Source organism: Stenella coeruleoalba, assembly GCF_951394435.1.
Source record: "Stenella coeruleoalba genome assembly, chromosome: 16".
NCBI lineage: Eukaryota > Metazoa > Chordata > Mammalia > Artiodactyla > Delphinidae > Stenella > Stenella coeruleoalba.
Window position 1 is genome coordinate 21277009 of NC_137162.1, and position 12429 is coordinate 21289437.

At 36.3% G+C, this 12429-nt stretch overlaps 1 protein-coding gene across 1 annotated transcript in view; it reads right to left on the reverse strand.

Moving 5' to 3' along the window:
* The window catches only part of LOC307174970 (uncharacterized protein), an 84052-nt gene that overhangs the window by 7725 nt on the left and 63898 nt on the right, over positions 1 to 12429 (reverse strand). The gene's annotated exons all lie outside the window — the stretch shown is intronic.

Genomic DNA, 12429 nt, shown 5'->3' on the forward strand with positions numbered 1-12429 from the left:
GGGCAGCTGAATTTTACCAGGAATTTTTTTCTAAGTTGAATGGCTGGGACAAGGAGGTAGGGCAGAAAAATAATTTTATATCTGCTTACATGGTAAATCATCCTATGTGTATCACATATAAGTATTCTGAGCAAGTTGCCCAGTGACATTAAAGAGACATTCCCACATCGTGTTATGAAAAAGAGAAAAGCACATAGGAAAAAAGTGAAAAGCAAAGGGCTTCTCCCTCTGGGACATGCAAATAATGAGAATGTAAAGGAGGGAACCTCACATTCAACCTGCACATGCCTACCCACAATATTCTCACTAAGTGAAGAGTATCAGAGAAAGAAAATGGGCAAAATACATGAAAAAAGTCTCATCAAAACATCTATTAATAGCCAATAAGCACGTGAAAAGACGCTCAACATCATAACTCATTAGAAAAATGCAGTTTAAATCACAACAAGATATTATTTCATACCTACTGGAATAGTTAAAATAAAAAGTGACATGTTTGAGAGGATGTGGAGAAACTGAAACCCTCTGGTAAGAATGTAAAGAGCACAGTTACTTTGGTAGCTTCTTAAACAGTCAACTATAAACTTATCATATTAACCAGCAATGTCCCTCCTAGATGTCATTCCCAGAGAAAGAAAAACTTATGTTCACACAAAAACTTCTGTACAAATTTTCATAGCAGCATTATTCCAAATAGCCTAAAAGTGGAAACAACTCAGACGACCATCAATTGATGAATGAATAAACAAAGTGTGATATATCTATAAGGCAGAACACTATTCAGCAAGAATAAGGACAAAGGATTGATAACAAGCTACAACAGATCAAAAAGCAGAATGCTGGCTGAATGAAGCCAGGTGTAAAAGACCGCTTATGGTGATGATTGCATTTATATGACATGTCCTGAAAAGGAATATCTACGGAGACAAAATGTACACAGTGTTTGCCTGGGGCTAGCTGTGGCAATGGGAAGTGAATGCAAATGTGGACTAAGGATCTTTTTGGGGAGATGGAAATGTTCTAAAATTGGATTGTGGTAAAAGCTGCATAACTGTAAATTTTCTGAAAATCTTTGAATTGTACATTTAAAATTGGAGTATTTTATGGTATGCAAACTATACTTTAAAAAGCGTAAGATTAAAGAAAATAGCTGTCTTGTAATCCAAAAGTTTGTAAAACAAGAAATGAATTATTTCTCTATCTACACAAAACCAAAACTGAGCCAAAAATTATATGTTCTAAATGTAGTTAAATGTATAATAATACACACAAACTACACATTCATATAACTACACAGATATTTAAAATTACAAATTTTTGCAATATTTTTGATGGGTTTTGCTTTGAAAAGTTTAGAGCAATGTATCAAAATAAATTTAATATGAAAAAAGTGACTACTATTCTTCTCCATGCAATTCCATCATAATCATTGTTATCAGATTTAATAATAATTGTATGTACTAACCTAACAAACACATTCAGCGACACTTGTGGATACAACCAAACCATTCATCTGACATCCTCATCAAGGATATCTCTTCAAAGATTAGGAATGTATTACTTCCTGAGGCAACACATTTCATGGCACTCTGAATCCCAGAAAAACATAATCAAGTTTCTAACAAATATATTTACTTGCGTAATCTAGAGCAATGTTGTCCCATAGAACTTTCTGTGATGATATGTTTTATAATCTGTGGTCCAACGTAGTGATCACCCACTAGCAACTTATTGCTATTAAGAACCTGAAAAGTGGCTAGTGAGAATGAGGTCCTAAGATTTAATTTTACTTAATTCTAATGAATTTAAATTTAAATAACCATGTATGGCTAATGGCTACCCTATTGACAGCACAGGGCTAGAGGCTCATCCAATTTAACTGAATAAGGAAAACTGAAGTCATAATCTTTCTTCAAAACTCTACTTCTCCTCTTGTTGTATTCCCCATCTCAATGAAAGTTACAATCATTCATCCATTCCAGAAATCTTGGCGTCATTCCAGGGTTATTCTCTGCTTGCCATCTGTTATCCAACCCTAGAAATTCTACCTTCACAATGACTCGTTATTCTTGCTTGGCCTCTGTATTTCACTGCTTCTTTTTCATGCCTCTATATTTCTTACCTCATCCTGTATCAGTCTGCTTTGTCTCCCTGTCACTTAGTTCACTAGCCTACAACCTCTGTCTCTGCATGACTGCCACAGTAAGCTTTCTACAAGCCATGTCTGAAAATGCCTCTCTACTCTTGAAATCTTGCAGTGTCCTCCATTGTATTCTAGATATAATGTAGATTTTATTTGAGATGCTTAGTGACCTGGCCCCTTCCTGCACTTGTTATTACTCAGCTTTGCTCCCTCACATCATTTGCACAGTTTGTCCCCTGATATCATATTAGAGACTTTCTTCTATGTTATTACAGGGAAGGCAGGACCCACAGACAAGAACAGATGCTCCAGACCCAGACTGCCTGGGTTAAAATGTTGGGTCCACCACTTAGCTTCTCTCAGGTGACGCTTCCTTACCTGTCCAAGTGGGATAATAAAAGCAACCACCTCTTAGAGTTAATGACATAATACTCATAAAGCATAAACATCGTGTTTGAGACTAAGCATTCCACAAATGTTTGCTATTGTTATTAATATTCCTGACTTGTCCAACTTACAGATCCCTACTTATATGTCAAGATTCAGATACCACATTGTCAAAGTTATCATTTGTAATGGCCTTCGTCCTCCCAATCAATTCTTCACCCTAAGCTATAATTCTATAATTAAATTGGCATGCAGTTTTCTGGCTCTTAATGTATAGAAGATAATTATTATTTTTTATATTTATCTCCTCTATGAAGCCTGTAAACATCGGACAGTAAGAACTATGGCTCATTCAGGTATGACTCACTTGTACCAGCATCAAATCTACTATACACATTCAGTGAATATTCTAACTTCCCGTGTGAGGTTAGAAAAAGAGTGCAGTTTTTCAGGGATGAGTATGGGTCTCCCCAAATGTGGAGGCTGCTATGATATTGAAATTTCTAGGATTGATGGAGGTTAATTATGCAATAAGCTTCCAGATCAGCTGTTGAAATGTATAATCGACTAGTACTGCTTTGATTACAATGGAGAACCTGTAACTCAAGCATTCCACATGGGCCTTGGATCAAAAAACTGGGATGCAGCCAGGCTCGGGTCAGACTAGGGACAGCTGATTTTATTCCAGGCTGTTCATTTAATTCTAAACCAAGTCTTCATCAGAATCCTACTGGGGATAAAAGTGCTAACTATGAATTTCCTCTGATATATCTTGCCCCTAAGAAGTCAACACATGGGCAAATATGAGAGGCTACCCTCATTAAAGTCAAGATGGAAATATGATCGCCTCACTTTTGTTGAAGCTGTTATCTTGTCTACCTGTTCATAGTGGCTCTAAACTCAGCCCCTCACCAGTTTTTCAAACTTTCTCTTCTACCATGATTATTCTGCCATAGTTAAGGATACTATATTGAAACCTATGATGGTTAGTTTTCTTTGTTAACATGTCTAAGCTATAGTTCCCAGTTATTTCATCAAACACTAACCTAGGTGTTGCTATGAAGGTATTTTATAGATGTGATTAACATCTTCAATCATTAATATTAAGTAAAGGAGATTACTCTCGATAGCGTGGGGCCTCTGATCCCAACTGAAAGACCTTAACAGCAAAGAAATATTTCCTAGAAGAAATTCTGCATCAAGATGGCAACATAGTTTCTTTCTGCTTCCTGAGCCTGCTGTCTTGTCCTATAGATTTCAGACCTGCCAGGCCCCGAAATCTTGTGAGACAATTTCTTCAAAATCCCCCCCCTCTCCACTGATAGATAGATGATAGATAGATAGCTATAGATAGAGCTATATATCACATAGATATATATTTATAGATAGAAGACACCTATGTGTATGTATTATATATCCCACTGTTTGTTTCTCTGGATTAACTTGCTCATGAATAAGGAAAAGTACCAAGGGGATGAATCTTTAAAGTATGATTAGCTTCCAATCTGTCTAGGAGGATTTATCAATGCTTCAAGGCTCATTTTCAGAAAACTTGCTTTTGCATCCCAACAACCTTACATCCAACCTTTCTGATGATTCGAGATCACCTGGCAAAAACTTTCTGAAGGCACAAGAACTTGAAAGACCCAGTATGTGTGCATGAGTGTTTGTGGTTTTGGCTCTAAAATCTTAGCTCTACCTCACTTCCCATCTTATTCATCCTCTTCAAACCGTTTCCTGAACTACCCTGTTTCCATCTTAATTTCTGAGGACATGGGTGATATATAATACTTAACTCTTGCAAAAATGCATCTAATCCTTTCTACTTCTGTAAACGGATACTTTTACTACGGTTTGTGTAACAGTATATCACTAGCAGCAGCATATTTTTGATGGCCGTTTACGTTAAACACAATGAAATACCCAAGTGAGAAATCAAAATGGCTTTACTCTATTCTTCATGTACATACTAATCAAATAGCTTATTGCAGGTGGGTAACAATACACCATTTTATTATAAATAAGAAATGCTTTTAGAAAAGAAAAAGCTGTTAAAAACAAACAATACATTCTTATTACCTCGCAGTTTTACATCTAGGTTTATGTTTGATGACATTTTGTATAATGATTTATTATATTGCACTCATGTTTATATCCTTGAAGCAATTTTATAGAAATTGAGAATCAATATGATTTAGGGAAAATGTGAATGCGAATTTAACTTTCTGTTTAAATAACAGCAATGCCATGCAGAGATAAGTATCCAAAACACATAGCATGATAGGTTTTCCTCATTTATGTTCTAAGAAGACTAACAATTTTATGAAACATGGCTTTTTTTGCTACACATTTTTATATAACTACAGCATATAAAATACTTAGGTTCATTCCTTCTCTGTTCCTGTAGCTCCACTGTTGGATGAGTCCTGAGATGCTTTCTTATGCTTATATTTAATGTCCCTCTCCAATTTGTGGACAAATATGGTTAAAAGACTCATTCTTTTTTCAAAGAAAAAGATGTGGGAACCAAAAGAACACCTAATGTGTCAATAATTAAGTTGTTATATCTCATCTACTAATGCACAGGCTGCTACTCTGACTGTCCTCTGATTTTAAAACTGTGATTGTATGAAGAATGGATCTAGGAACTGCAGCATCCAAGGTAAGATACTGGGAATGATCTGGTAATGGCTTTGGCTCTGAACACAGTGTTAAGCTTCTTTCTAATAGGAAATTGGATACTGAAAATCCAAATTATGCAACAGACTCATGATGAATTAAATCACTGCTTTTGATGAATTGTGATTAAGTGTCTACCTAAATAAGAGTATGAGAGAAGCAAATAACCATTAAGTATGTGTGTGGGGGGAGGGGGAGGTTAATAACATATGGGTCTTATATACTACAGGGCTGACAGAAGCAAAGTAACAAACTCGGCTTAAAATTTCAACATGTTACATTAAAAAAAAAAGGACTTAATGATTCTGGCAAGATGGAGTATTCTCATCACTTCCAGGTCAATTCTCTTACAACCAGAAAGCTCTGAGAATAGCACAACAACCATGGAAAGATTCAAAAAGGTGAAAATAAGAAGGCATACTGGGTTCTCTGGGTTTCCTAATTGCCTCCCAGATATTAGGACAGGACACTTCACAAGTCTTCAATCCAGAACTGCCAACAGGCACAAACAACAAAATCTTTAAGAAAAGCCTTCTCATATCGAAAAAGACAGACAAATGGAGAGGCATACTGTGTTCATGAATTGGAAGACTCGACATAGTAAACATATCAATTCTCCTCAAAATTGATCTCTAGGCTCAATGTGATTCCTATAAAAATCCCAGCATGTTTTAGTGGATAAGGACAAGCTAATGCTAAAGTTATATGGAAAGGCAGAGGTCTAAGGATAGTTAAAACAATCTTGGATAGTTAAAACAATCTTTAAAAAAAAAGAATAAAGTGGGAGAAATTACTCTACCCAATATTAAAGTCTGCTAGACAGCTACAATAAGCAGGAGAGTGTCATAATAGCAGAGGTATAGACACACAGATCAATAGAATGGAATAGAGAAGCCACATATAGACCCACGCACATAGGCCCAAGTGGATTTTGATAAAAGTCCAAAAGCAATTCAATAGAAGAAGGATAGTCTCTTCAACAGGTGGTAATGGAGCAACTGGATATCAATAGACTAAAAATAAAAACGTGACTTAAAGCTCAGACCTTGTACAAGCATAACTCAAAATAGATCCCAGATTTAAATGAAATCTATAACACTTTTAGAAATCAACATGGGAGAAATTGTGCAGGATCTAGACTAAGGAAGGCATTCTTAAAATTGACATCAAAAGCACAATCAATAAAAGGAAAAAGTAATACATTATACCTCATCAAAATAAAATCACTCAAATCTCTCAAACAGAAAAATTCTAATTAATTTATATAGGTACTCTGTCTTCCGAGAGGTTGTTTATAACTCCCTAGTCCTTAAGTGACTTCCTTTGGTGGGGAGGTTAACTTCACAGGAGAGGAAAACTAATAAACATCACCTCAGTCAGATGATCAAGGTTCATAACAACTGTGACAAGTCATGTTAATAGCATTTACTCTTGACATGATGTCATGAAAATGGTACATTATGTCTATGGTCTTCCTCCCCCAAACACACAAATCCAACTTAAAACTGAGAAAAACAACAGACAAATCCCAATTGAGAGACATTCTTCAAAATTCCTGGCTAGTACCCCTCAAAACTGTCAAGGCCACCAAAAAACAAGGAATGGCTGAGAAACTGTCAAAGCCAAGGAGATCCTAAGGAGATATGAGTGCTGAATATAATGTATCCAGAATGGGATTCTGGAACAGAAGAAAGGATATAAGGTAAATAGTAAGGACATATGAATAAAGTTTAAACTTTAGTTAATAGTAATGTATAAATATTAGTTCATTAATTGTAACAAACACACTATAGTAAAGCAAGGTGTTAATATTCAGAGAAAACTAGGTGCAGAGAAAATGTACTTTCTTCACAATTTTTTCCTAAATCCAAAACTGTTCTATAATAAACAGTTATTAAATAAAAAAAATAAAATGTTTTAATCTGTAAAAAAATGTTCACAGATATACTACTCACTGCAAATCACACTTAATGTTTAATTGTGCTGGTTTCAGTACTACATAAATGAATTTACAGATTCAGCTATGTTTACTTGCATTCCACATCCTAAATACTACATTCATGTAAGTTTCAGAATTAACCTCTTCCTCAACCAATTAGCTGCCAGATTCTACTAATGATTAGCTATTTAATCAGTTTCTTCTATTTTCCTAACATATGCCTGGCCCAAATACAGCTTCTGAAGCATGCGTCACTGTTAGCTTTTTCCTACTCCATTTTAATTGTCCCCTAAATTATTCTCCTATTTCCTTCCTTCCCTTTCACTTCAGAGTATAGTTATTAACAGAAATCTATCCAATCTCTCTAGAGAGCCTATACACTTTGGGTCATAAAAAGGGTATCAACACAGACAAATACCTAGTTAAGGAGGAAAGTACTATAGCATGTCATAGGGGCTGTGTGACTTTTAACACTTTTGTATCTGGGAGAACCAAAGCCACTGAGTAAGCAGAATTGTACAATACAAGTGCCTCATTGTTTTCTGCAGAAAGTCATTATCTCTAAAGTTAATAGTATGGTATTAAGTCTAATGAGTATATTTACAGCATTTTTATGCATATCGAATAAATATATGCTGAAGTAAATAATAATTCCCTCTTGCCTCTGCTGTTGATAATTCTGGATATATATTCTATGCTTCACTAGCCCATACTGATGGCATCTGCAAGCATCTTCACTTAGTAAAAGAGCCAGGAGCAAAGACAGCTAGATGTCGGTTTACTGTTAATGAAGAAAGTGTCAAAGCTGGACTGACCTTTACTTATCCAGATCCCATTTTAATTTAGAAAAATTCACTCGGCTTGGAATGGAAAAAAAGAGAAAACGTTATTTTCTTATTTCCCTTTCCTATCCTAGGGGAAGGAATAAAGAAGTAAACAGCTGCCTGTTAATTATAAAGTGCCACTCTGCCTTACTTTGATGTGGAGACATGGGAAATTGAAATTTACAGCACTGAGGGCACTGCTCCCTTCTCTGGATTTGGTCATCCTGATTGTGTTTGCATTATTGGGTCGCTTTACGTGTTCATCACATTTCTGCCCAACACGCTCATTTTGAGAAAGTTCTGTATTGCATTGAAGACAGGGCTGCATTACACATGGGCAGGCAGCCCAGGACATTAATTGGATGAATATCATTACATTTTGAAAATAAATTTTTCTCAGATTTTCTTTTGCCTCCTCACCCTTGTCCCTTTGTCCCTGACTTTTGAATTAATTTTACTCATAAACTCACAGAAGCCAGCTGAGATCACAGGGCCAAGTTGGGAACCTGGCAATCTCAAATGTTCCCTTTGAGTGTTCTGCTCACAAACCTGTCAAAGATATTGTTATTTTCCCGGGGGTGCACGTTTTACCCATTCTCCAAGAGCACCCCATGTTTTCTAGGCAAAAAAAGATACTGTATGCAGTATGTGCAGCGATCGAGAGGCTTTGAAGTCAAAATCGTCTAAAATAAAATTTCTGCTACATCACACACCAGCTAAATAATCTTTCAAAGCCTCCCTTTTCTCATCTGTAAATTCCAACATACTGCAGAAAGATGGGATAAAGGTAAGATAATATAATTAATATAAAGAGAAATATCACAATAACTAGACCAGATGGAATATTTTAAAGGGAATCTCTGGGTTAGAATAGGCTTTAAGAAGAACCTACTTACTACATTATTCCAATGGGCACTCAGACTTGAAATGGGGACATCTGGATGGACTGCAAAAAGCTAAGAAGCTTTAACCTCTAGTTTCTCATTACCTATTCCTCACTCACTATGTCTAATGCTAAAAGCCCTTTTGGAATATCCCTAACTTTGATCATCATTTACATATCCCTACTTAGAGAAACTCACCACTTCTTAGAGGAGCAGCCTTGTCCATTTTGAACTGGTTCCTTCATTTTAATTCACAATCAGCACACTTAAGTCAAAATTATCTTATAAGGTTGTCCTGCCTACTGACAATCACTCCCCTTTACCTCTGGGATAAAAATTCAACAACATCCAACCAAAATCAAAGTCTTCCTCATCTGGCATAACCATGCTGGCCACTCTTATTTCCCTCTACATCCCAAGATGAAGACTCTGAAGCAGCCAAACCGATCCCTCCCGGTCCATCTTTCAAGATTCTGAATCAGTAGAGATATTTTCCAGGTTTACAGATTCTTATCTCATTTCCCTATCCATCTAAATCACTTGTTTAAAAGATTCCACTGAAATGTCATGTCTTTTGAGAGCATGTCCGTTAGAAACACAGCCTATGCTTATCTCTATACACCTAGTTTCTACAACTCATTTGACTCAATATATTGTTAGATATCTTTCTGAATGTATATTATTATTAGGAGGGTAAGAAGGTCTTCACGGTAAAACTTCTGCTTTATTTGTGTTTGATCTATTGTCAAATTAAAAAAAAACTAAACGCATTGAACTAGAACAATGACAGAATTGAATACAGTGTAAGTTCCATGAGTAATTAAGACAGTCAGTGTTTATTAATGATTTGGCTGTGAGATATCACAGTTAGACTCTCAGGTTTAAGCACTGGGGCATTTTAGTTTCAATCCAAGAATCTCTTGACAGAGCAAATATTTCTGAGCCTTAGCTTCCTATTATCCATAAAATGCAAATAAGGTCACTTCTTCCTAGTTACGGGAGAAATCGAGCAAGTAAAATAACTGAAGCTAAACTGCATAGGACCTTCTTGAATGACATCCTGTTTGAGCCCAGAAACCTTGAGGCAGTTACAGAGTGTATTCTCTTGAGATATTCCATACTGTATCCGAGGCTTTGAGAAGCCTCTAATCTTGACAAACACTTATTAAGGCCTGGAGACCCTGGAGAAGATCTCTATCAGGAAGCCAATTAGCTTAGGTCCGCCCTTGACTCTGTCTGCTCAGTAGTTGCTCTAAGACTACTTCCTTATTCCCTTTTCATTTTTATAACCTGTAATTAGTTACTGCGTCATATAATTTCCATGACCACAGGAAGCATTTAACTGCAGCATCAGGGCACCTGGGAGAAAGATACATTCTAGGGAGATTATATGTTGAGTGATTAGAGCACCTCAGGCAGAATATCCCAATTGTCTGAGATACGTCCCTAATTTGAAGATCAAAGAAAGACTCTCTGTTTTCATGTCATAACAAATACCCTCCATTACGGCTGTGTCATCCAGCTGAGAATAGCATGGGCTCCTGAAAGAAGGGTCATTATCACATCTGGTTTCTAAGGTTGTAACCAGATGCTGGATTTGGTTCTACAAGAAATATGATCATTTTCCCTTCACCAAACAACAGAAGAAGGCAGTTCAGAATCTCATTTCAAATTATGACAGAATTGTACTTTAGTAAAATAGTGAAAGCTGGTTTAGTTTGACATCTAAGTTGCATCATCCGTCTCTCCCTCCCTCCCTCTCTCCCCCACTTCCTTTCTCTCCCTCTTTCTCTCTCTCTCTTTCTCTCTGTCACACTCACACACACACACACACACACACACACACACACATTGCTATCTCATAATCCCCCACCTGCTTTCAACTTTTCCATATATTTGGAAATTTCAATAACTAAGTTACTTTTCACAGGGGTATATTCCTTGCTATTCATCCTTTCACTTTTATTGAATCCTTACTATTTGCTTAGCACTCAGCCAGGAGTTTTGAAAGATATTTAGATCAAACCACAAAAGGCTGTTGCCCTTAAGGAATATTCTATTCAAGTTAGCAGGAGGAAGGTAAAGCCAATAACTGTAGCTCACTCCTCTGTAAGGGGCATGGCAGTTTATGTGCATTATTTTGTTTAATATCTACCATAAAGTATCATTACTCCCATTTTTAAAGTAAGGGAACTAATATTTGAAGAGGTTCAATGAATACTTAAAGTTCACAGATGTATCAAAGTTAGAGCTCTGATTTGAACTCAGGACTGCTTGTCTCCAAAATCCCTGTTCATTTTACCACAGCATTGTTTATAATAATTATAATACAATATTTTTAAAGGATATAGCTCAGTTAAGAGAGGAATTATCAAAGCGGAAATTATGCAGATGTTGTCTTTGTTTGAAACTGTATCTGTTCCAAGTATGAAACCTAGAATAAAAAATTAATAGAAATTTGTTGAAAAAATATGACAGAGGAAGAAATGCTTTGTGGCCAGGACATATATCAACTGAAATCATGCATTCCAGGAGTCCCAGGTAAGGCTGGCCCTGAAGAGTTCCTCCTCTCAAACACATAGAGTTTCTCTCCTTAAGGAAACTTCTTCATGTACAGACATTTTTGTGTATTAAAAAAAAACACACATTTGTGAAACACACAAATCATAATTGTGGGTCAGGCACAGATAGGAAGAAATTACCTACCCATATCTCTGTACAGGATGTCACCGCAAAGGGTTTTAACAAGGGAAAAGATATAGAATAGAAGTGGTGGAGGGCATTTTACACACATACAAGAGGGCATTCTAAGCAAAATTTATGTAAGTAAGAACGCATGTCTTTCTTTACTTACTAAGAATGTGGATCCATCTGCCTGGTAGTAGATTCTATTCAACACCATCACTCTTTATAATTCTATTCCATTCTAGTTCCTTAAATTGGCATATTATTCAAAGATTCTAGCTCTCCTTCCTTAGAAGTTAGAGCTCCCATTATCTGCATTACTTATTTGCAGTTGCCATCACAACTCTCTTTTGCAGATAAGAGATGTGGATTTAAAAATAAATTCAAGCAAATTATGTGAAGCCCTGCAACCTCACAAATCATGAGGCCCTTGCTCTGTATTTGTGGCTCCAGCCATTTTTAATTTTGTTCTACCTCCAAAACCTTGAATCTCTTCTATGAGTTCACAATATATTTCACATGCTCTTTCCTTTCTATGGTGTGCTCTATCTGCATTATTTTTCTAGCTAACTCAGACCCTCACTCCTGGAAAGCTTCTGTGGTTCCCTGAATCTGGGTTGGTTTAGATCCTCCTCTTTTGGCCCCTATAGCATCCCCTCTGAGTGTGTGTGTGTGTGTGTGTGTGTGTGTGTGTGTGTGTGTGTGTGTGTGTGTGTGTGTGTGTGTGTGTTTTATACCTATTTCTGTGTCATATTCCTTCTTGAATAAAATTCTATCATATGGTGGCCCCTGCCTAATCATCTCTGAAGAAATATAATTTATTTCTTGTTGTTTCAAATAAGATATTCTTGAAATTTGTCATTGTTCAAGCTTGGGAATATGTCTAAC